General features: G+C 36.5%; 1 protein-coding gene and 1 pseudogene across 2 annotated transcripts in view; both read right to left on the bottom strand.

The window, feature by feature from the left end:
- Positions 1-10,815: 10,815 nt before the first annotated feature.
- NUBPL (NUBP iron-sulfur cluster assembly factor, mitochondrial) overlaps positions 10,816-25,752 on the bottom strand; it is a 216,954-nt gene continuing 202,017 nt past the window's right edge. For both annotated transcript variants that reach the window (XR_015768514.1, XR_015768513.1), the window contains exons 12-14: positions 25,644-25,736; positions 23,586-23,718; positions 10,816-10,895 (exon numbers count right to left, since the gene is read on the bottom strand). The gene's annotated coding sequence lies outside the window, so the exon portion shown is untranslated. The remainder of the gene's footprint in view (positions 10,896-23,585; positions 23,719-25,643; positions 25,737-25,752) is intronic.
- LOC114217843 (kelch domain-containing protein 2 pseudogene) lies at positions 14,416-17,219 on the bottom strand (annotated as a pseudogene).

The following is a 25,752-nucleotide window of genomic DNA, read 5'->3' on the forward strand; positions in this document are numbered from 1 at the left end:
TGCAATTAGGACTGTCCTCACCACCCTCCCCCCTTGATGGCAATTATATGACATGCTTAGAGGAACTGATGAATAAACAAACAGAGGTCTTTCTGAGGAGCCTTATTTAATAATTCTGCAGAGACTACACACTTGACCCAAACAATAAAACTGGTGGTGGATAACTTTAGAGTTACTCCCCATAAGCTCACCAGGGTCTGGGATAAACTTCAGACAATCAACAGTTAGGCAAAGATGGCAAAAGATTACAGTACAGAGACTGACAGATTGCTGATGCTGCCATGGGCTGGGACCTATCTTTGATGTATGCAAGGTATTCTTGCTGTAACAAGGGTCTTTTCAGTTGCACATAATAAATCCCCTCTTGTTTAAACAACTAGGCTTGGGTGATCAACATCGTTCCTTTTGTTTTAGCGAACTATAAGATAAAAAATGAACTCACATGGCCTGGAGGGAGGGACTAAGTCACGCCTAATAAAAACACTTTATGAGGTCATAGTGGTTATACATGTTCCATAGGCACCTGAGACTTACTGTGGCCAAAATCATTTACCATCTTCCTTCTAAAACACCCTGCTCCTCTTCCTATTGCCATGTCTCCATGACTGGTACCATCTGTCCAACCACATCCAGATACCATGTCCTGCCATTTCTAAATCCTATTTGGATTCACCACCCTGAGTTGTTACATCAGAGAGAAGAGTTCAAAGTGGGCATTTAGTAGGTGAGGCAAGTTGAAAGATGGAATGGACTACCATGGAGGGGGCAGGTGAAATCAGAAAGCAGGTGGTCATGACCTTCAAAGAGTCCTAGGTAGGGGGTTAGAGGCACAGTCACCCTGGATGAATTCTGAAGACAAAATGTATATGCTTGTTGGCCCCTTATCTGCTTCCAACATTCTCATATGTGGGCAGGCCAAGATCATTCAGATGGTTCAGACAGGGAGGAAGAGCAGCAAGTTGAGGTGGTTCATGTTTAAAACCCACAATTTTCACTGCACAGTAATAGGTAAGTTCATCTGCTGAGAGAGAGAGAGACAGGGATGTGTAAGGGAGTCTCTAGAACTGTAGAGGTCTGAAAGAGTCTCTGGGGGAATGGAGAGGGAATTGGCCAGGGACACACACCCAAGCAGCCCTGAGGACCTCACTAAAGCTGGAGACCACTAACTTGTAGTGCCATTATATCCAGGTGTGTGGTTTTCTTCAGTGTTGCTGAACAGTTTCAGGAGTAGAGGAAGCAGATTGCAGGAGTGATACAAACTTTACCATTAACAAAGCAGGTGTGATAGTTACACAACAAGATAAGGGAGTAAGGGAGAAGCCAATGGACACATTCATGGTTAGAGAAGACAAGGTGTGATGGTTACTTTTATGTTTTAACTTGGTTGGGCTGTGGCACCCAGATATTTAGATAAACATCATTCTGGATGTTTCTGTGAGAGGGTTTTTAGATGATATTAACATTTAAATAAATGGACTTGGATTTGTTTTGCTTCTTAAATTCCACGTATGAGTGAAATCATGTGGTATTTGTCTTACTCTGCCTGACTTATTTCACTTAGCATAATATACTCTAACTCCATCCATGTCATTGCAAATGGCAAGATTTCATTCCTTTTGGTGGCTGAGTAATATTCCATTGTGTGTGTGTATGTGTGTGTGTGTGTGTGTGTGTGTGTGTGTGTGTGTGTACCACATCTTCTTTAGCCATTTATCAGTTGATGGACATTTGGGCTCACAGGAAGGGGAAAAAAAAAAGAGAGAAGGAAACCATACAAGACTCTTTATGAGATGAGGGTTGTTAGAAGGAGGTGGGTGGGGGATGGGCAAAATGGATGCTAAGTATTAAGGAAGGCACTTTGTTGTGTTGAGCACTGGGTATTAAATGTAAGTGATGAATCACTAAATTCTACTCCTGAAAACAATATTACACTACATGTTAACTAGAATTTAAATAAAAATTTGAAAAAAAATAAAGGAGAGCTGTAATGTTAAGATATGAGGAATCACTGCCTTACAACTCATTAAAAATATAAATAAATAACTAAATAAATAAATAAATTTTGAGTAAAGCAGATTGTTCTCCATAATGTGGGCAGGCCTCATTCAACTGATTAAAGACATGAATACAAGAAAAGACTGACCTCCCTAAGCAAGAAAGGAATCCTGGCAACAAATAACTTGGACTTGAATCACATCAGCTCTTTCCTGGTCTCCAGCCTGACAGCCTTTTGACTTGAATCACAACATCAGATCTTCCATGAGTCTCCATCCTGCCAACCTACCCTACAGATTTTGGATTCACCTACCTCCATAACTGTGTGAGCCAATTCCTTAAAATACATCTCTCTCTGTGAAAATCAATCAACATGATATACCACATTAACAAAATGAAGGATAAAAATCATATGATCATCTCAAGAGATACAGAAAAAGCATTTGACAAAATCCAACACTCATTCATGATAAGAAAAAAACCTCTAAACAAGGTGGGTATAGAGAGAATATAACTCAACATAGTAAAGGCCATATATGTCAAACCCATAGCTAACTTCATCTTCAATGGTGAAAAGCTGAAAGCTTTTCCTCTAAGATCAGAAACAGGGCAAGGATATCCACTCTCACCATTTTATGCAACATAATACTGGAAGTCATAACCACAGCAATCAGACAAGGAAAGAAAATAAAGTAAAGAAAAGAGAAAGGATTGGGAGGGGAGGGGAGGGAAGGGAAGGGAAGGCAAGGACATCTGAATTGTTAACAAAGAAGTAAAACTGTCACTATTTGCAGATGACATGATACTATATATAGAAAACCATTGAGGCTCCAACAACAACAACAAAAAACCACATTAGAATAAATGAATTCAGTAAAGTTGGAGTATACAAAACTTATATACAGAAATCTGTTTCTATACACTAATAAACTAGTAAACAGAAATCAAGAAAATGATCCCATTTACAATTGTATAAAAAAAGAATAAAATACCTAGAAATAAATTTAACCCAGGAGGTGAAAGACCTGTACTCTGAAAACTAAAAGACACTAATGAAAGAAATTGAAGATGACATAAATAAATGGAAAGATATACCACACTCATGGATTGGAAGAATTAATATTGTTAAAAAGTCCATACTACCCAAAGCAATCTACAGATTCAATAAAATCCATATCAAAGTATCAAGAGCTTTTTCAAAGAATAGAATAAATAATCCTAAAATTGGTATGGAACCATAAAAGACCCCAAATAGCCAAAGCAACTTTGAAAAAGAAGAACAAAGCCAGAGATATCACACTCCCAGATTTCAAATTATACTACAAAGCTGTAGTAATCAAAACAGTATGGTACTGGCATAAAAATGGACACACAGATCAACGGAACAGAACAGACAGCCCAGAAATAAATTCATGCTCATATGGTCAATTAACCTGACAAAGGAGGAAAGAACATACAATGGGAAAAAGAGAGTTTTCTTCAATAAATGGTGTTGGGGAAATAACAGCTACATGCCAAAGAATGAAAATCAACCATTTTCTTATATGATATACAAAAATAAACTCAAAATGGATTAAAGCCCTAAATGTAAAACCTGAAACCATAAAACTTGTAAATGAAAACATATGCAGTAAACTCTTGGGCATTGGTCTTAGCAATATTTTTTTGGATCCATCTCTTCATACAAGGAAAACAAAAGCAAGATTAAAACTATTGGAACTACATAAATTTAAAAAGCTTTTGCACAGCGAAGGAAACCATCAACAAAACAAAAAGGCAATCTGCTGAATGGGAGAAAATATTTGCAAATGACATATCTGATGGGGGTTAATATGGAAAATATATAAAGAACCCATACAACTCACCACCAAAAAACAAACAATCTGATTAAAATGGTCAGAGGATCCGACTAAACATTTTTCCAAAGATGACGGTGAGATGGTCAACAGACATGTGAGAAGATGACTTCTCAATATGACTAATCATTGGGGAAATGCTAATCAAAACCACAATGAGATATCACTTCATACTGTCACAATTGCTAGGATCAAAACACAAGTAATAACAAGTGTTGGCAAAGGATGTAGAGAAAAGGGAACACCTGTGTAATGATGGTGAGAATGTAAATTGGTATACCCACCACGGAAAACAGTATGAGGTTCCTCAAAAATTAAAAACAGAAATACCATGCAATTCAGCACCTCCACTTGTAGGTATTTACCAAAGAAAATAAAAACACTAACCAAAAAGATATATGCACCCTTATGTTCATTGCAGCATTATTTACAAGAGCCAAGATATGGAAGCAACTGAAGTATCCATCAATAGATGAATGGATAAAGAAATGTAGTATATATACACAATGAAATATTATTCGGCCATAAAAAAAGAATGAAATCTTGCCATTTGAAACAACATGAATGGATCTAAAGGGTATTATGCTAAACAAAACAGAAACAAATTCTTAAATACAGAGAACAAACTAGTGGTTGCCAGAGGGGATAGAGGATAGGGAAATTGGTAAAGGGGATTAAGAGGTACAAACTTCCAGTTAATAAAATAAGTAAGTCATGGGGATATAGAGTATAGCTTGGGATATAGTAAATAACACTGTAATAACTTTGTATGATGACAGATGGTAACTATACTTACCATGGTATTTTGTAGTGTCACTATATTGTACACCTCAAACTAATATTGTATTTCAATTGATAACATCAATAATAAATAGATACCTAAATAATCTCTCAATCAATCAGTAGACAGATAAGTAGACATAGCTACATCCACCTTTCTACCTACCTATACATACTCACACCTTACTAGTTCAGTTTCTCTGGAGAATCCTAACTAATCCAGGAGGTAAGTCCAGAGAGAGGGGAAGGACTGAGTGAAGAGACATAAAGGCATTGCAAGTCCAGAAAAGCAACTTTAGAGAGGGTAAGGGAACATGAGAACAGGAAGGACAGTTAAGTTACTACATCCAGAATTTGGAGAGTTTCAGATTTCAGATACAGAGTGGATGTAAATGAGAACAAAGTCAGGGCTGAAGGAAGAGAATGTGGAAAGTGAAAAAGCCTTTGGGGCTCAAGAGCTGCACATGGAAAGCAGTACACTCCGTAACCATGGGGCCTGGAACAAAGACAGGACTGTGAGCCAAGGCATCAGGAGACAGGCAGGGCTGCCTGCTAACATTTTCCAGTGGCTCCTTATCATCTGCAGAGAAAGTCACCTTCACATGGCCCTTTGCACCTTTCTAGCTCACCTCTCCTCAGCCTCAGTCCAGCCACACTGACCTCCGTGTCTATGGTCTGGAAGTTGACTAAGCTCTCGGCCTTCAAGCTTTTGCACACTCCATGCTTCTTGCCCTTCTTGGAAGGGCAATCCACTCCTCACCCCACTTCTCTCTCTCCATACTGGCAGCTTCAAAGGAAACCAAAACAAATCCTCACTTTGACAAGCACTCTTAAAAAACCAAAGACCATCTGAGCAATAATCTCTTAAAAGGTCAGGAACATTTCTTCCTATACTCAGTGGTTAGCTACATCCTGAATGAAACAAATTGCACTTTTCTATGGAACTGCATGTTCTATTTTCCTTTTAAAAGTTTCAGACTGCACAATCCCAATCACATCCCAGAATTTGAGCTTTCTAGGTTTGATTCAGATAGCATCAGAGAACTGTATTAATTACCTGCAAAGATGACAGAGCCAGCAGCAGGTGGCAACAGGTGGACTCACATCCAAGCTCTTAATTTTTTGCATACCACTGTCCATTGCCGTCTCCCTTCCAATTTCAATGTTTAGTGCAGATATATGCTTTGTGCATTGATTTCTTTTCCTATTCTTGATTTTCCCTCTACAGCCTCTATTGAACCTAGTGCTTTATTTAAAAAGTGGTAAATAAAACATGAACTTGGTTTTTACTTTTAAAGCATGAGGTGGTTCAATAAATAGAAGAGTGGATGGATGTTAATCAACTACACTTGATTCATGGCTTTCCAACTGATATCTGGATCAGAGACTCTGGCAGTAAACTTTAAGGAACAAGGAACTTCAAGTTCTTTCCTTGGCCTGAGAAAAATTTAACCATTTTTGCTCATTTTCTTCCTTCCATAAAGACTGTATGGGGGTGGGGACAGACTTTAGGGGACTGGAGTGACTCCATGCTAAGTGACTACCTTTGTGTGTTCGCTCACCTTCCCAGACCATCCTTCAAGTCCCCCCAGTAACTTAGACAACAGCATTATTAGATGGTCAGAGTCTCCCACAAGTGATCCTTCTTTCTACAACTGAGGAGGCTGAAGCTCTTAGTGGTAGAAATAAGTATGATTTCTATTTTCCTTAGACTAAATGCTCTCCTTCCTTAATAAGCTTCTCCTCATTCACAGTGAAATTGAAAACACAGCCTTTTCCTGATGACCAGATGGCCCAAGAAATTTAATCACTTCAAGCACTGCACACTTCCTCCCCACCACCCTCCATGGTGGCGAAACCAGAGGCACACTCCTTATTCCTCCCAGGTGCCAACCTCTCTTGAGTGCTTCCCTCAATCATTATTTTTTAAAAGCCAGAGCAATGGAGTTGGGAGAAAGCAATATTTCTTTAAAGTCATAAAAGAAAATAAATCTTTCAGAGGAGAGAAAGAGTAAGTGAATAAAAGAAATGAGTCAAAGTGATATTCTTCATTAATATTTAAATCAACAAGGATGCCACTTACATTTATTCTAACTTATCTGGAATAATTGCATTTGAATTAAAATTTCCCTTCAAATTCATAGTGAGGTTTTCAGTGAGTAAAGCAAAGAAATTCTGATGGATAACGTAGGGTAATATGAATAGAATCTTACATCAGCTGACATCCACTTAATACTGTGGACTGTTTCAGCTAATAAAAGCCTGTCATGATTCCTGAGTTTCTTTGGGTATATTTTCCTTTGACAGTCTTACATAGGTAAGTTTATTAAACTTTTCAAACTTGTTTCTTCCACCTGAAAAAAAAATGCGTACCTTAGGCTATTGACCTATAGGCCAATATATGAAAATAATAGAGGGAAAAATTTCATATTAGTATAGCACATTCCAGGAGAGATCATTTTTTTTAAAGATTTTATTAATTTATGAGACAGAGAAAACAAGCATAAGAAGGGAGGAGGGGCAGAGGGAGAGGGAGAAGCAGACTCCCCCACTGAGCAGGGAGCCCGATGCAGGACTCAATCCCAGGATCCTGGGATTGTGACTTGAGCCGAAGGCAGACGCTGAACTGACTGAGCCACCCAGGCTTCCTCCAGCACAGATAAATTAACTATTCCAAAGGAGATTTCCCCCTATAGTTTGCTCTCTTATATCATCAGGAAATCAACCCTCACCTCCTTCCTCAAACCAATTTTGAAGAGGGGAACTAATGCTCTTATTTACATAGGAATTGATAACTCCTTCAATTACTGCTGAAAATAATAACATGTTAAGGTTGCTAGAACTGTCAAGGAAAATTAGTTTGCAAGAGGGATTTTTATTAACAGAATTGTGAAGTGAAACCAAAACTGAAGTGGCAGCACCTATTTTGCATTTGGAAAATATGCTCTTAGAAAATGTACAAGCAAGTCACATCCACACTTGTTTCTAAAAGCTCAGGACACTAAAGTATTCTAAAAAGCATGGCAATAAAGCCATCATTCAGAAGTAAAAGTGGATTATACAGGTTCCAGACGAAATACGTAGATGGCAGGTTTTTCTCTCTTTCCAATACTTCATTTTATAAAAAAAGCAACTTGACTAGCTCCTGTGTCTTATTCTCTACCAACAGGAAGTGATTATAATGAATCTCCATTTTTGATATTCCTTGCAAAATGTAATTAACTGGAAGCCTTAGACAGATACAAAAAATCTTGTTTATACAAAAATTCCTCCTCAGAAAGGATAAGAAATCTCCGTGATTCAACAGAAAACAATTAGTCACTAATTCAAGACAGTAAAAACTTTTCTCTCCTCATCACAAAAAGACATAAACTAATGAAATGTTTTGATATTTTTCCTTGTTGATGATTTTACGCACACTAGTTATAAAAACTGGTTAGTGTGGAGGGAGACTAAATAATGTTAAGTGTTTCAAGCGACAGTCTGAACACTAATTAAAGAGTAAGGACCTCGGTTCAGAGCCATGTTTTTTCCTCTTCCAAAAAATACATTGAGCCTGGAATTTGAACTAAAGGGTCACAGAATATTTACTTTAAAACTTTCTAGTCAGTAGAAGAAAACACTTCTTTGGTACAAAGGCGCAAACATGACCTAACATTCCCTATAAATCTTGAGCAAGGAAAATAGGATGTAATAGGGGGGAAAAAAAAGCCCAGATTTTAGTTCCTAAAATAAACTTTATGCAATCACAGGAAGCATTTAGATCCCTTTTTTTCCTCCTCTTGCAGGAAAATGAAACAATCTCTGGACCACAGGAAATAACACAAATTTTAGAAAATCCCTGTGGTATGAGAGAAAAAACTTCAAGTGGATCTTTTCTGAGTCCCTTAGATGACGTAAAGGACAACAGATGTTCAAAGACTCAGGGACTTCAACAAGAAGTAATTGGTTCGTACTGGCAAGACGGACAACTCCATCTGAGGTGCAGGAAAATAGGACAGCAGAGTCACACACATAACCCTACAAACAATATTGTCTGCACACAACTAGCTCCGGGCTTCATTTTGGCAAAAAGGGCAACTGCAAGAAGAGTAATCAGGGCAAGAAGTACAGAAGAAAGAAGGGATGGGGGGGAGGGGAGGGACTGAGGAAAGAAGAGAAGGGATGGGGCTATTTTATTCTAGGTTGCCGGCAGATTTTACTAAAACCAAGTAAAAATATGGGCATGTCAATAATTGATGGGACAATTTCAGAAAAATCAACAATTCATAACTGCAGATATATACACATACGAAAAAATTCATATCATAATATAACTGGGTAGGAGAAAAGGTTTATAATGTTTTAACTAAATTTAATTACAGGTATCTAAAGAATAAATCCTGTGAAATCTACTTTCTGCCTTAAAAATATTTTCTCTTAGCATACCCAGTTAGGAGGGTATTTTTGGCATTGCTACATAGGGCACATTAGTAGGCAAACATTTTTATAATCTCATAGAAGCCTTATCAATTAAATCCTTCTCAGGATGAAAGGTCAAAAAGTGGTTTAAGTAGGGTAAATCAGGAAGAATTTCATATTTTGTAGAGATTTCTTTGAACACTTCTTTTAACAATATAATCCAGTCGTCATCCCATTCAGAATATATAACGTTGGTTTGTTCTTTATACTAGCGGCACTGTATTCTATTATATGGCTGCTCTACAATTTATTTAACAAGTCTCTGTGGAAGGAAAATGGGTGGTTGAGTGAGTAGAAGGAGAAAATACATTTTTTTCTCCAAATTTTAATTTTTAAGGTTATATTTCATACAAAGAATTTGTACAAGTGGGGCACATGGGTGGCTCAGTTGGTTAAGCGTCTGACTCTTGATTTCAGCTCAGGTCATGATCTCAGGGTCATGAGATCACGCCCTGTGTCAGGCTCCACACTAGGCATGGAGCCTGCTTGAGATTCTCTCACTCTCCCCTTTTGTCTCTCTCTCTCTCTCTCTCTTAAAAAAAAAAAAAGTACAAGTGAGCTAAGAAATAAAAAAAATATCTATGACCCCTCTCATCCACTCACCTCCCAACTTAAAAAAACAAAACAACTAGTTTACAAAAACTGTAGCTATCTTTGTGTTCCTTTCCTGCCTCATCCCCCACTGACACCCTAGAAGTAACAGTTACCTGATTTTAATGTCTGTCATTCCCACAGGTTTTTAGGAAAATTTAATCACATGTATATATGACTATTATCATATATTACTTGAGGTTTTTTGAACTTTATAAAATGGTATACTATAGTCTTCCATAACTTGCCGTTTTCACACATTATGTTTCTAAGATTATCCATTTTTATGAAGAGCCGTTCATTATCACTCCTGCATAATATTCTACTGTATGACTATACTACAAGGAATTTATCCACTCTTTTGTTTCTGGACATTTGGGTTATTTGCAGATTTTTGCTACTCTGAATAGCACTGCTATGAACATTCTCATATGTGTCATCTGGTGCACATGTGCAAGAAATCCTAGGAAACACCCAGAGCAGAGTAGTAAGTTATGTGATTGTAATATTATAACAACATGTTCTCCAGAGTGGTTGTTTACCACTTTACCAGCAATGTCTAAGACACAAGCCTTTCAACACTTTTTGTAAGACTTTTAATTTTTACAACCCAGTGCGTACACAATGGCATCTCATTGGTTTTGATTTGTATTTTCTTGATTACTACTGGGATTGAGCTTCTTTTGTTTATTGGCCATTCATATTTTCTCTCCTGTGAAATACCTATTTTGTTTCTATTGCCCAATTTTCAATTAGGTCATCCTTTTTTTCCTTATTTATTTGTAAGTTGTTCTTGCATTATTCCAAATAACTAATTATCGGTGCTGCAATATGTTCTCTCAGTTTATGGTTTATCTCATTTTCTATATGTCTTCTACTGAAGAGACATTCTCAATTTTAATGCAGCCAAATTTATCAATCTTCTCTTTTATGATTAGGGTTGTTTTTGTATAAGAGATTCTTCCCCTAAGGTCACAAAGGTCCCATGTTTTCTTCAAAATTTTATAATTTTACTTTTACTGGGTGTTATATGAAAACAATGAATCGTGGATCACTACATCAAAAACTAATGATGTATTGTATGGTGACTAACATAATAAAATAAAATAAAATAAATAATTTTACCTTTTAAAGTTGATTTTATATGGCATGAGGAAGGGATCCATTCTTTTCCATGTAGATAACCAGTTGTCCCAGCACTGTTTCCTCCATCTGCAATACCATTTTGTCATAAGTCAAGTGTTCAAATATGTACAGACTGTTTCTGGGCTCTCTTATTTTCTATTCTTGTGTTAACAACAAACTGTCTTAATTACTGTAATTCATAGTAAGCTTTGATATCTGGTAAGGCAAGTTACTTTCCTCCTCCTCCTCCTCTTCCTTCTTATTTTCTTAAACAGGACTTTCTCAGCTATTCTTGCATCTTTGTTCTTCATATAGATATTTCAATCAGATTGTTAAGCTTTTTTAAAAAGGACAATTATTTTTCATGTAATGCCTTTTTATACCTTTTACATTTTGTCTGGAAGCCACATATTATAAATAAAAAATAATTTAAAAAAATCTTATGACTGCCCATTGTGTCAAGGTCAATCTGCACTTCATGTCATTTAAGGCCCACTGTAATCTGATTAGTTTTCCAGCCTATGATCCATTACTTCCAAACAGGAAACTACATCTCTAAATAGGCTAGTTTTTCTAAAGCTCTCTCTTGTAAACCAGTCAGCCCACTTATACCCCATCCTTGCTCATATTATTTCCTCATATTAAACCACCTATTCTTCAAACCTGATTGCAGATCTTTCTCCAATCCGGTTCCCTAAAACTACTAATGTACTTAAAGTCAGAGTTTGGCTCTTATTAGTTTTAAATTTTATTTGTGATAGTTTAGTGTCCTCAATTAAAGTATGAGCTTTCTAGGGCAACTATGGACTACAAAAGAGTTAAAGAAATATTTCTGATGGGCTCTTTTCCATGTTAAATGGATTTTAGACTAATCACCGTTGCTGACTTTTGGGCCCAGTCACAATAAGGTCTTTTTATTTGGATTTGTTGTCTTGCTTTTGTACTTGATGTAGGTGGGTAACTATGATTAGTGAACTACAAGAGAAAGCCATGCTTAATGGAATTCATTTGTGAGGGACTTTTACAACTTAATTTGAAAATCCCTTCATCAGCAGAGACAGCCTAATAACATGTTCTTGTAGTACTTTACAATGTATCTATATAGCTCTCCATCTGAAGAGATGATAAAGAAACAAGTGTGTGAACCATAATTAAATCCATTAGGCACAGTGTGAGAAATAATGTTTAAACAACAGTTCAACAGCAGCAACACCCATATTCTTCAAAATCTTTTCTAATGCTTGAAACAGATATAGTTGAAGATAATTTATTGTTCTTATTTTATTTCTCAATTAAAATAATAAAAATTAAAAATCATTATTGCTTGATATATTCACTTTGTAGAAGACAACTAATGTTGCTGTAAAGGCCCAAACTAATTTGCAATAGTATAAAAATTACCGAAGGCATAGGGTATGAATGAGCTGAAATAAAAACCAACAACTATGATACTTAAAAATATCTAAACAAGATTACAAATAATAAAGAGCAAGAAAATAGTTTGAAAAAATCTTCAACTAAATGACCACTTTTTGTCTTTTTTTATTAAAGGATATTCTTTTTTGTATTAAACATCTTTTATGTATTAGCCAACTTATCTGTTATAAACCTGACATTCCTGGGGATAAAAGTCAGATACTTTTCAATTAATAAGTTGGAAGTATAGCACATCATTATTTATATAGGTCATTCAATTTTAATAAGATTTCAAAGCACTGATATGCTTTACACTGAAGATTGGATTTAAATGTTATTTAAGTAAAGGTTTCTGATTAGGAAAGTGGTCTATGACCAAGTTCTATTGTCATTGTACTGCATGGAAACTTTAAAATTATTTAAAAATAGTTTTAAATGAGAAAACAATTTGCTGCTTCTGCCATATCCTTTGCAATAGGATATGGCAGAAAAAAGGAAAGAAAGCAAGTAATTGAACTGGTTATCCTTCAAGTTTCAACCCGAAATCTAAACATCAATAGTCATTCAAACTAGCTCAAGAGAGAATGTTCATCTAGTTTTCAATAAGATTTTTAAAAAGAAAAAAAAAAGAGTCAAAAAAAAAAAAGAAAAAGGGATTTGAAAATAACCATACATGGAATTGTGACATGTTAGGCATTTAAAAAGGGTTATATTCTCATAAAAATACTATTCTAAAAAGTATAATCCAATATCAGAAAGCAATTCATTACTGCATCATTTTTTATAACTTTATTCTGATATAACTGATGCACAATAAACTGCACATATTTATTTATTTATTAAATATTTATTTGTTTTAGAGAGAGAGAGAGAAAAGGGCATGCAGGCAGGGGGAGGGGCAGAGGGAGAGAGAGAATCTCAAGCAGGCTCCCCACTGAGCAGAGCTCGATCTCATGACCCTGAAAGCACGACCTGAGCCAAACCTAAGAGTCTGCCACTCAACCAAATGAATCACCCAGGTGCCCCAAACTGCACATATTTAAAGTGTACAAGTTGATTGGTTTTGGCCACAGTATATACTGTAAAACCTCACTGTAATCAAGTTATTGAACATTTCTATCACTTCCCAAAGTTTCCTTATTTCCTTTTTAATCCTTCCCTCTCTCCATCCCTTTCTCTCCCAACGCCCATCCCTAGGCAACCACTGATTTACTTTTCAGGTAGTTAGGTGTACATTTTCTAGAAATTATAGAAATGGAATTATACAGGGCTGCCTGGGTGGTAGAGTCGGTTGAGCGTGGGACTCTTGGTTTCTGCTCAGGTTGTGATCTCAGGGTCGTGGGATGGAGCCCTGTGTGGGGTTCCATGCTCAGTGAGGAGTCTGCTTGTCCCTATTCCTCTGTTCCTCCACCGGCTCACGCTCTCTCTCTCTCTCTCAAACAAATAAATAAGATCTTTAAAAAAAAAATAAATGGAATTATACAGGTTCCACTTTTTTTGTCTACCACTTTCACTTAGCATTGATTTATTAATATTGTAACAGTATTCATTCCGTTTGTTTCTATGAAGTACTCTACCGCATAGATAGAGCAAATCTGGTGTGTCCATTCACCATTTGGTACACATATGAGTTGTTTCCAGCTTTTGGATATTATAAACAAAACTGGTAGGAATATTTATTTATAGATAAGTCTTCAGGGGTTATATGTTTTGTTTCTCTTGGGTAAATATGTGGGAGAATAGTTAGATTGTATGTTAGTGCATGTTTAACTCTTAGAATATGACAGACTGCTTTCCAAATGTAAATGTACCATTTTACCTTTCCATCAACAGTGTATGAGAATCCCAGTGGATCCACATCAACACCAAGAGTTGGTGTGGTCAGTCTTTTTCACTGGCTGTGTAGTGATATCTCATTGTGGGGTTTTGTTTTGTCTTGGGGACTTTTTTGGCATTTTCCTAGTGACTAAAGATGTTGAGCACTTTTCATGTTATTTTTCAGTGGTATCTTTTTCTTTGTGAAGTGTCCAGTCAAATTCTTTGCCCATTTTAAAATTAGGGATTTTTCTTTGGTCTTTCTAATGGATCGTAAGAGTTCTTTATATAGTTTAGATACAAATTCTTTGTCAGATATGTTTTATGTTTTCTCTGAAGTTTGAAAATTGTCTTTTCTTAACTGTGGGGTTTTTTTTTTTTGGTGTTAAATACATTTATTGTAAACTTTAGACACAAAAATAGGTTCTCTAGGCCATTCACATGCACATTAAAACAAAAAAGCTGCAAACTACAACAATGCATATAATTATACAAATGATGCCACTCTCTGATGTTTACAGAATTGCTGTCCATGCAAGGTGATCAGAGGCATTATCTATAAAGCCTTAAGATCCAGAAGTGTTTACTACGAAATCTCTGATTAACACTGTGAAGTAAGTGTTTTGGAAGGCAGTTCCACGAGTTGGCTAGCATTTCTTTAAAGCAAATGGCTGCTTCTAAGCTTAGCCTTACAAGAGATTTTGGTTGAACTGAAAAAATAAGTATTTCATTATTGTGTGCAGCTCTGTGATGGACAAGGTTAACTGGCGCACCCACCAAACACAATTACTTCTCCTTCGTCACTGGCACAAGCTGTATGCCATAATCTTGGTTTTTCAGTATAGGGATGACTAAACTGTATCCATTCATTTTTACTGATGCAGTAAGTCCAGGCATCACTTGGCGGCTGTTTATCAGTGGTAAATCCTCCGAAGAGAAAGAGATGATCTGAAGAAACTGGTGTTAATGAGTGCCAAGATCGGCCAACTGGGCCTATGCCTTGTGGAATTAATTCATTCCACTCCCATGTGTCCACATTAAGATAGTGAAGACCATTCATTCTAGCATCTCGATATCTGCCTCCAAACACAAAGCCTTTGTTTCCAACAGTTGCACAGGCGTGGGCAGCACGAGGTGAAGGTGCTTTACCAGTAGTGATAGGCTGACTCCAGATAAATGTTTCAGTGTCTAAAATAGGTACATGATCATTCCATCCTCTTGGGTGGCTTGAATTCCAAAAAGATGTTTCATCAAATTCAAAAGTTCCCAATACTTTATCTTCAGGTAAATATCCATAACCTCCAAAATATATTAACTTGTTTTTATATACCCAGACACCAAATTTGTCCTTTGATGATGGAGGAATTCCTTGGCAATCAATCCTTTCCCACTATAATACGCTGTCAGTAGACCTTGAATCCAGCATGTAAAACTTCTTTGTATTGCTTCTTGAATGGTGTCCTCCGAACAAGTAGAGCACCCTGTCTACACACACAGCACAGCTTCCTGACATGGAAGGAGGAACATCTCCTTCCGTGTTAATTTTTTTCCATCTTCCAGTCTCCATGTTGTAGATCCATAGTTCTTTTCTAGGCAGCTAAAAGTATATAATCCTCTGACTTGATTACTCTTGTGGCCGCCCCAGACGAACATGTGGCGCCCGTCGCCCACCGCTACGTGGCCGCTGCGCTCGGCTGGGCAGGCAAGCTCCATGGACTCATAGCCCTCGTAGGGGTCCCCTGCAAGTCGTCCGCCCGCAGATCCTCGTTGCCATCAGCCGTCTTGAGGCTGCATTTTTGTTCACCAACAATCCTCAACCCGCGAGGGGGGAAGAGACAGAAGAAAAGGAAGAAATGCACGGCGGTGAGAGGCAAGCAGAAGGCGGCGGCGAAAGGGACGGCGTGAAGGCCGCTCGCCGGCCGCCCGCGCCCGCGCCCGCCCAGCCCTCCTCAGCGAGGACAGCCTCTCCGCCGCCTGGTCGCAGGCTGGGGGGGGCGGCGGCGGCGGCGGCGGCGGCTTGCCCCCGCCGGCAACACGGCCGAAAGGGGGTCCACTTGGGGCCAGGACTAGCTCCCAGCCTGCCCGCCCCCACTCCAGCTCGCCTCCTCTTAACTGTGTTTTTAAACACTTGTTTTAATTTCTATGAAGTACCATTTAACCTTTTCTTTCATAGTTTTATAGTGATTTTTCTATGTCCTATTTAAGAAATCTTTGCCTAACTTAAGATTATGAAGGTTTTCTCCTATATTTTCCTTCTAGAAGTTTCATGGTTTTAGATTTTGTATTTAGGTATATGATCCATTTTAATCTGTAGATATGTAGGTATAGTTTCATTTCTTTGCAAAAGATTGTCTCATTGTGAGAGCACAGCTGCTGAAAAGATTATCTATTCCTCACTGGATTGCCTCAGCACCTTTATTGAAAGTCGTTATCATATCAGTTTATGTCTATTTATAAACTCTATTCTGTTCCATGGATCTACACGTCCATCCGTACACCAAAACCACAATGTCTTGATTACTGTAGCTTTATAAAAAGTCTTGTAATCAGGTAATGTATGTCCTCTAACTTTAATCTTTTTTCCAAAACTGTTTTCACTATCCTAGACCCTCTTTATTTCCATATAAATTTGAGACTCAAGTTGTCAACTTCAGCAAGAGAGTCAGTCTCCTGGGATTCTGATTGGAATTGCGTTGGATATAGTTCCATCTGAGAACAGATGTCTTAACAATATTAAGTATTCCAAACCATTGAATGTGATCGCTCACCATTTGTATGTTTTCTTTGATTAGTGTTTTGCATTTGTCTATATATCTTATTAGATTTATATCTAAATATTTTTTGTGCTATTATAAATTGCACTTTTTTTCAACTTCCAGTCATTCATTGCTAGTATTTAGGAATAAAATTGATTTTTTTGTATACTAACCTTGTATAGTGCAACTCTGCTAAATTGACTTCTTAGTTCTAGTTACTTTTCTATTTGGGGGGATTTTTTTCCATAGACAATCATGTCATCTGTGAACGAAGACAGTTACATTTCTTCCTTTCCAATCTATATGCTTTTATTTCTTTTACCATTGCACTGATAAAACCTGCAGTATGATACTGAATAAAAGTGGTGAGCTTAGACAACCTTGCCTTGGTCCCGATCTTAGAAGGAAAGTAGGGTTTCACCATTAGTTATGATGTTAGCTGTAAATTTTTTTGTAGATACTATCAGGTTGAAAAATTTGTTATTCCTTCCTTGCTGAGAATTCTTATCATAAATAAATGCTTTGTCATTTGCTTTTTATGCATCTATGAGAATAAATATATGGTGTTTCTTCTTTAGTCTGTTCTTTAATCTGCTATTTACACTGATTTATTTTCAAATGTTTAAGCAACCCTGCATTCCCAGGATAATGACCTCTTGGTCACAATGTGTTATTCTTTTTATACATAATGGATTCAATTAAATAACATTATGCTTAATATTTAGTATCTATGGTTATGAGGAATATTTATCTGTAGTCTCCTTGTACTGTCTTTGGTTTAGTTATCAGGGTAATGCTAGCTTCAAAAAATGAGGTAGGAAGTATTCCCTCCTCTTCTGTCTTCTGGAAGAGTTTCTACGGAACTAGCATTATTTCTTCCATAAATGCTGGTATATATTTTTCCAGTGATGACATCCAGGGCTGGGGGTTACTTTGTTGATTCTTAACTACAAATTACATTTCTTTATGATAACTTATGACTATTCTGGTTATCTACTTCTTGAATAAGCTTTGGTAGTATTTTTCAAGTAATTTGTCTATTTCATCTGAGTTGTAAATTTTATGGGCATAAAATTGTTTGTAATAGCTCTTATTGTACTTTTAATGTCTGTAGGATCTTAGTAATATCCCCTCTTTCATTCTTAATGTTGGTAATTTAAGTCTGACTGTCTCTCCTCTAAATGAGTCTGGCTACTGGTTTGTCAGTTTTGCTCACTTTTCAAAACACCAGCTTTTGATTTCACTGATTTTCTCTACTGCTTTTCTTCTCAGTTTCATTTGTTGCTTCCTTTTTCTGTTTGTTTTGGGTTAACTTATTCTTCTATCTCCAGGTTCTTAATAGATAAGATTATTTCATTGATAGATTTCTTTTCTAGTGTAAGCATTTAATGCTATGAGTATTCCCGTAAGCACTATTTTAGGTGCATACAACAAATTTTGATGTTTTATTTCCGATTCCATTCGGCCAAAATATTTTGATACTGATTTGATGTTTGTTTTTGTTTTAAAGATTTTATTTATTTATTTAAGAGAGAGAGAGAGAATGAGAGATAGCACAAGGGGGAAGAGAGTCAGAGGGAGAAGCAGACTCCCTGCTGAGCAGGGAACCCGATGCGGGACTCGATTCCGGGACTCCAGGATCATGACCTGAGCCGAAGGCAGTCGCTTAACCAACTGAGCCACCCAGGCGCCCCTGATTTGATGTTTGTTAACAATTTCCCTTGTTCCTTCCTTTTTGACATATGGGTAATTTAGAATTACTTTATTTCCAAATACTTGGAGGTTTCCAAATATCTTTTTGCCACTGAATTCTATTTAATTCTTATGGTAAGAGAACATGTTTTATATGATTTTAGTTATTTTAAATGTTGATGTATGTTTCATGACCCAGAATATGGAAATTTTGGTGTATGTCCCATGTGCCCTTGAAAATAATATATATTCTGTTGTTCTGGGAGGAAGTGGTCTATAAATGTTGATCATTGTGTAGGTCTTCTAATACTTTGTCCTTGTTCCATCAATTATTGAGAGAGGAGTGTTGGAATCTCTGTGATTATGGGTTTGTCTGTTTTTACTTTTAGTTTCATCAATTTTTGCTTCCTATTTTTCAAAGCTATTTTGTTAGGTGGACACATATTTAGGATTGTTACATCTTGGCTACTTAACACCTTTATCATTATGTAATATGGATTTTCAGTCCTGGTACTGTGCCTTGTTCTGAGGTCTACTGTGTGTGATAAAACTATAGCCATTCTACTTTTCTTTAATGTTTACAATGTATGTCTTTTCCATCTTTTACTTTTGGCCTATTTGTATCTTTATATTTAAAATGGATTTTAGACAGTATATAGTAGGCTCTTGTTTTATCCAATCTGATAATCTCTTTTAATTTGTATGTTTTGAACATTTTCATTCATTGTAGTTATCCATGTTTAGATAAAAATCTGCCATCTTGAAAGCTGTTTTCTATTTGTTCTATCTGTTCTTTGATCTTTTTATACTTTCTACTTCTGCTTGCTTTTGGATTAAAGATTTATGATTCAATTTTATCTCCATTACTGGTTTATTACTTAACCCCATTTTTAAAAAAAGGTTAGTAATTGTTTAAAATTTACAGTGTTTGGCTTTAATTAGTATTTCAAATAGTATTATACTTTTTCTCATATAGTATAAGAATCTTACAGCAGTATACTCCAAATATATCCCCCTCACCTTTTGTGTTGTTTTCATATACTTTATTTTTATATATACTATAAATCCACAATATATTGCTATTATTTTGTATTTAGACAATTGTCTTTAAGGATGATTAAAAATAAGATAATAAGTACTTTTTAAAAAGATCTTATTTATTTGACAGACAGAGAGCACAAGCTAGGGAAGAAGGGCAGAGGGAGAGGGAGAAGCAGGCTTTCAGCTGAGCAGGGAGCCTGATGCAGGGCTCAATCCCAGGACCCCAGGATCATGACATGAACCAAAGGCAGATGCTTAACTGACTAAGGTACCCAGGTGCCTTAAGACAGTAAGTACTTTTTATGTTTATTTTTATTTTAACCATTTTCAGAGATCTTCAGTTCTTTGTATAGATCAGTTTCCATCTGGTGTTCCAGTCCCTCTGCCTGATGAATTTCCTACAGCATTTATTGTAGTATAGTCTATTAATGAATTCCCTCGGCTTTTGTAAAAAAAAAAAAAAAAAAAAATTCCTTTTTTTTTTTTAAAGATTTATTTATTTGAGTGAGAGACAGCGTGAGTAGGGAGAAGGGCAGAGGGAGAGAATCTTAAAGCAGACTCTTTGCTGACCACGGAATCTGACACAAGGCTAGATCCCACATCCATGAGATCATGATCTGAACCGAAACCAAGAGTTGGATGCTTAATCAACTGAGCTACCCAGGTGCCCCAAGTTTTTCCTTTTGAATGTTATTTTCACTGGCATAGGATTCTGGATTGGCAGTTTTTTAAATCTCAGTACTTTATTAATGTCCCTCTATTGTTACATGCCTTACATAGGGCAGGTCTACTGTAATTCATATTTTTGTTATCTGTATGTAATGTGAATTTTTCCATTTACTGCCTTCAAGATTTTCTTTTTATCTTTGTTTTTCCAGCAGTTTCAATCTGTTATTTGTTTTTAAAAATCCCACTTGGAGCCTTCTGAGTTCTGTGAATTTTCCAGTTTGATACCTCCCATTTTATCAAGAGAATTCTTAGCAGTTATCTCTTTAAATATTTTGTCTGTTCCAGTGTTCCTTTCTTCTTCTGAGATGCCAATTTATTCCCAGCTCTTGCTTGTGCATGTGCACATATGTGTGTGTGTAACTTTATTCTTGTCGTTCAATTTGGGTAGTTCCTATCTCCCTATATCCAAGTTCATTGATTCTTTCTTCATCTGTCAAGTTTTACTGATGAGCCCAAAGGCATTCTTGATCTGTTACTGTTTTTTTTCTTCCAGCATTTCTATTTTATTTGTTCTTATGGTTGCCATCTATCTGTGAAATTCCCCATGTGCTCAAGCATGTTGTCCACCTTTTTTTTTTTTTAAACTTTTTATTTATTTATTCATGAGAGACAGAGGAGAGAGAGAGAGGCAGAGGGAGAAGCAGGCTCCCAAGGAGCAGGGAGCCCGATGCGGGACTCGATCCCAGGACCCGGGGATCATGACCTGAGCCGAAGGCAGATGCTTAACCATCTGAGCCACCCAGGCGCCCTGTTGTCCACCTTTTCTATTGGACCCTTTAACATATTAATCATAGAGGTTCCTTATGTGATAGTACAAACATCTGAGTCATCTTTGTGTCTGGTTCTGTTGAGTGCTTTGTCTTTTGGTAAAGGATTGATTTTTCTTGCTTTTTATGTCCTATAATTTTTAAATATTGTTTTTTTTAATTATTCTAGTATAGTTGAAATACAATGTTATATTAGTTTTAGAGGTACAACATGGTGATCCAACAATTCTATATATTACTCAATGCTCATCATGGTAAGTGTAGTCACCATACAAAATTATTACAATATTATTGACTATATTCTCTATGCTGTACTTTTAATCTCTGTGACTTATTTATTAACTGGAAGTCTGTTTCTCTTACCTTTACCTATTTCACCCATCCCCTACCACACTCCCCTCTAGAAATCACCAGTTCCTTCTTTGTATCTATGAGTCTGTTTCTGTTTTATTTGTTCATTTGTTTTGTTTTTCAGATTCCACATATAAATAAAATTATATAGTATTTTTCTTCCTATGACTTATTTCACTCAGCATAATACCTTCTAGGTGTATCCATGTTGTCACAAATGGCAAAAAAAATCTCATTTTTTTATGGCTAATATTCCATCACACACACATCACATCTTCTTTATCCATTCATCTATCAGGGGACACTTAGATTGCTTCTGTATCTTGGCTACTGTAAATAATGCTACAATAAACATAGTGGTACATGTACCTTTCAAGTTAATGTTTTCATTTTTTTAAGGTAAATACCCAGCAGTGGAATTATTGGATAGTATATTTCTATTTTTAATTTTTTGAGGAACCTCATACTGTTTTCCATGGTGGCTGCACCAATGTACATTCCCATCAACCATGCATGAAGGTTCCCTTTTCTCTACATCCTTGCCAACATTTGTTATTTTTTGTGTTTTTGATACTAGCCATTGTGACAGGTGTGAGTTATTACGGTTTTGATTTGCATTTCCTTGATGATTAGTGATGTTGAGCATCTTCTCATGTGCCTGTTGGCCATCTCTAAGTCTTCTTTGGAAAAGTATCTATTCAGGTCCTTGGCCTATTTATAATCTGATCGTTTATTTTTGGTGTTGTTTATATTTTGGATATTAATCTCTTATTGAATGTATCATTTGCAAATATTTTCTCCCATTTGGTAGGTTGCTTTTTTGTTTTTCAGTGGTTTCCTTTGCCATGCAAGAGCTTTTAATTTTGGTGTAGTCCCATTTATTTTTGCCTTTGTTTCTCTTATCTGAGGAGACACATCCATAAATACATTGCTAAGACCAATGTCCAAGAAATTACTGCCTTTATGGCTCCAGTTCTCACATTTAGGTCATTAATCCATTTTGAGTTTATTTTTATGTAAGAAAGTGATCCAGTTTTCCCAACACCATTTATTGAAAAAAACTTTTTGTCAATATATATTCTTTCCCCCTTGTTATCATCGATGAATTGACCATATAAGTATGGATTTATTTCTGGGCTCTTTATATCCTGTTCCATTGACCTATGTGACTATTTTTTGTGTTAGTACCATACTGTTTTGATTACTGTAACTTTGTAGTGTATCTTAAAATCTGGAACTGTGATATCTCCAGCTTTGTTCTTCTTTCTCAAGGTTGCTTTGGCTATTTAGTGTCTCTTGTGGTTCTCTAAGAATTTTAGGATTATTTGTTCTAGTTCTGTTGTCTTATAATTGTTTACACTGAATGCTGGACATCATGTGTAAGATAGTAAAAATGGAGGTAAATAGTATTTATGGCTGAAAATGTGCATGACTCTTCTTTTGTTAGAAAATGTACAGGTCTGAGTTAATTTAGTCAGGAGTCATCTTATTTAGGTTTTGTTGTTATGGTTACCTTCAGTACAGCACTGGCTTCAAATCCCTCTGGCATTACCTTGTGCTTAATTTGAAGTATTGGTTGCTCTACTTTTAGCTTTTGACCTCTCTATTCATAGTCTTTACCTCTCCTCCACCAGTGGACACTGCTAATATTTGATACTTAGTGCTTGCTAGCTTGCTGTGGGGCAGGGGATTCCCTGTTGTCTTGATCCAGCCTTAGCTCAGATAAGCCCTATGTCCCTGAATCCTGGTGAATGGGCTTTCTCAGTGATACCACCCCTCCCCTCAGTGATAGGATGCCTTTAGTGGCCAGGGTCAGGATGACTTCCTGTTCTCCCCCATGATTAGGGGGGGTTTCCTATTTCCTCTCCTGCAGTCATAATGGGTCTTCATCTGAGGACAGTTTTACTACCCTCCCCTAGTGACTTACTGGTGTTTGTTCCACAGGGAGGGAGAGTCAGGCAAGGTTTTGTGTTTTTCTCAAAGCATCAGCTATTCTCCTTCTCCGGGCCTGTACTACTCAAGAAGGTTTTCTCTAGTCCCTTGCCCCATGCTCAATTCTTCTCTTAGGCACCCTGTGAGGTCCAGAGAGAAAAGCCTATGAGTGGGTACAAACTCCCCTCTGTTAAAAGCTTCCAGGGGTTCTAATTTCTCTGTTATCCCACACTCAGTTTTTACCAATTTGTTAAAAATTTTCACTGGATTTTTCTTACCTGTTATTGTAAGGAGTTTGTCATCTCTTTCTTCTGTGTTTTGCCAAAGGTATATGTGCATCCTGTCTTTCCTTGAAGGGGTCTGTCTTTTCATACATTTCAGAAGACTTGGGTGCAGTGTAACTTAGGATCTCTGGTGGGTTTAAGAAAAATTATGATTTTGTAGATCATACAGTTTTTTCTTGTTCAAAGGGTAGTATGACGCTCTTCCTAGCCTTCTCCATCCTAAGCAAAATTGAGATTCTCTAGTAGTTTGTTGTTGTTTTGAATGTCACAAGCTGGCCCTAAAATTTACATAAAAATGAAAAAAATCAAGAATTGCCAAAACATTCTTGAAGAACAAGAAGCTGATGATAAACAAAAGAGGGAATTATCGGTGCAAAGGCAGACAAATAAACCAATGGGACAGAATAAAAGTCCAGAACAGATCCATAGAAACATAGACATTTAATTTACAACAAAGGTGGTACTGCAGAAAAGTAGAGGAAAAAGACAGTCCCAGTGGACAATTAGATAACCACAAGGAAAAAAAAAACCCACAAAATACTTAAAGGCTACCTCACCTAATAACCAAAAAATAATTCCAGGTGGATTGCAGAACTAAATGTAGAAGGCAAAACAATGTTAAAACTTCTAGAAATTAACATAGGATAATATCTTCATGACCTTGGGGCACTCCACAAAAATCAATAATCATAACGTAAAATAATTTGAATATGTTAAGATTATTTGATTATCAAAAACACCATTAGGAGAGTGAAAGACAAACCATAATGGACTGGGAAAGACATCTGCAACATAGAGCTGACAAGGATTCATAAAACACTCCAACAACATAATAGAAAAATAAAAATGGGCAAGAGATTTGACTGGACAGCACACAAAAGAGGAAATTTCATTAGCCAATAAATATATGTAAAGGTACTCAACTTCATTTGTAACCAGGGAAATGCAAGTTAAAACCACAATGAGATACCACTAAAAAACCACCAACAATTTCACTCCCAGAAATAACTCAACAGAAATTTAAGTATGGAATACCAAGAAAATATGTATAAGAATGCTCAGAGCAGCACCATTTGTGAGAATAAAACATTGAAATCAATCCAAATATCCATCTACAGTGGAACAGGCAAGTTGGGTATATTCCAAAAACATAATATTCTACAGCAAATAATATGAATAATTGCTTCATGCAACAGTAGACGTGGAGCTCAGAAACAATACAGAGCAGTTAATATAGGGCAAAATAAAAGCAATTAATATACAGCAAAATACTGTATAATTCCATTTAATATAAACTGCAAAAAATAGGCAAAACTATAATGTTGAAGGGTACAAGCTTAGGTGTTATAACATCAGTATATGGTTAACTTTGTAAGGGGAGAGGGAAGCAATTATGAGAGAAAATACCGAGGCTTCTGTGATGTTGGTATTGGTTTACTTCTTACCTGGTTGGCAGTTACATGGGTGTCCACTTTGTAGACAACTGACCTATATATTTATGTCTCCCATGCTTTACTGTATATATATATATATATATATATATATATATATATACAGTATATATACTGTATATATATATACAGTATATATACTGTATATATATATATATATAGTATACTTCATTATAACCTCCCCCTCTACCCCAGAAAGTTTCTGGCCATTGGTGAACTTATTTTTTTTATTAGAAGTGTTTCTAATGGAGAGATGCAAGTATCTGAACTCTAATGTACTCTTTGGTTCTGATTTTCTAGGATTCTAGAAAGATATTTGGTATGTTTTTTGGAGTATGGTGATTGGGGGGTGGAATTCTTCCCCTGTTTGGAACTGAGATACACAGAATTCAGATAAAAGTAAATAATATTACTATATTACTGACAAAAAGCTGGATTAGAGAATATATGACCATAGTGGGCTACCAAATGCCCAACCCCGAAATTAGATGGACTTGCCCACCCAAGTCCAAGGCAGAGATGGACAGGTTTCTCTATAGCCTGCCTCAGAAAGCTCAGGATTTGGCTAAAATCAAAGAAATGCAGACAGGAAGAAATTTACCCATAAGATGCATCACTCCTCCTTCCCTGGCATGGAGTGAGTGGGGCAGCTTGTCTTCACCTTCTGGAGAGTGGAATGGAAATTCTCTAAACTCTATGGAAATGTGAAG

This window comes from Eumetopias jubatus, unplaced genomic scaffold (assembly GCF_037043125.1).
Source record: "Eumetopias jubatus isolate StellerSeaLion01/CBP00866 unplaced genomic scaffold, mEumJub1_p1.0 scaffold_7, whole genome shotgun sequence".
NCBI lineage: Eukaryota > Metazoa > Chordata > Mammalia > Carnivora > Otariidae > Eumetopias > Eumetopias jubatus.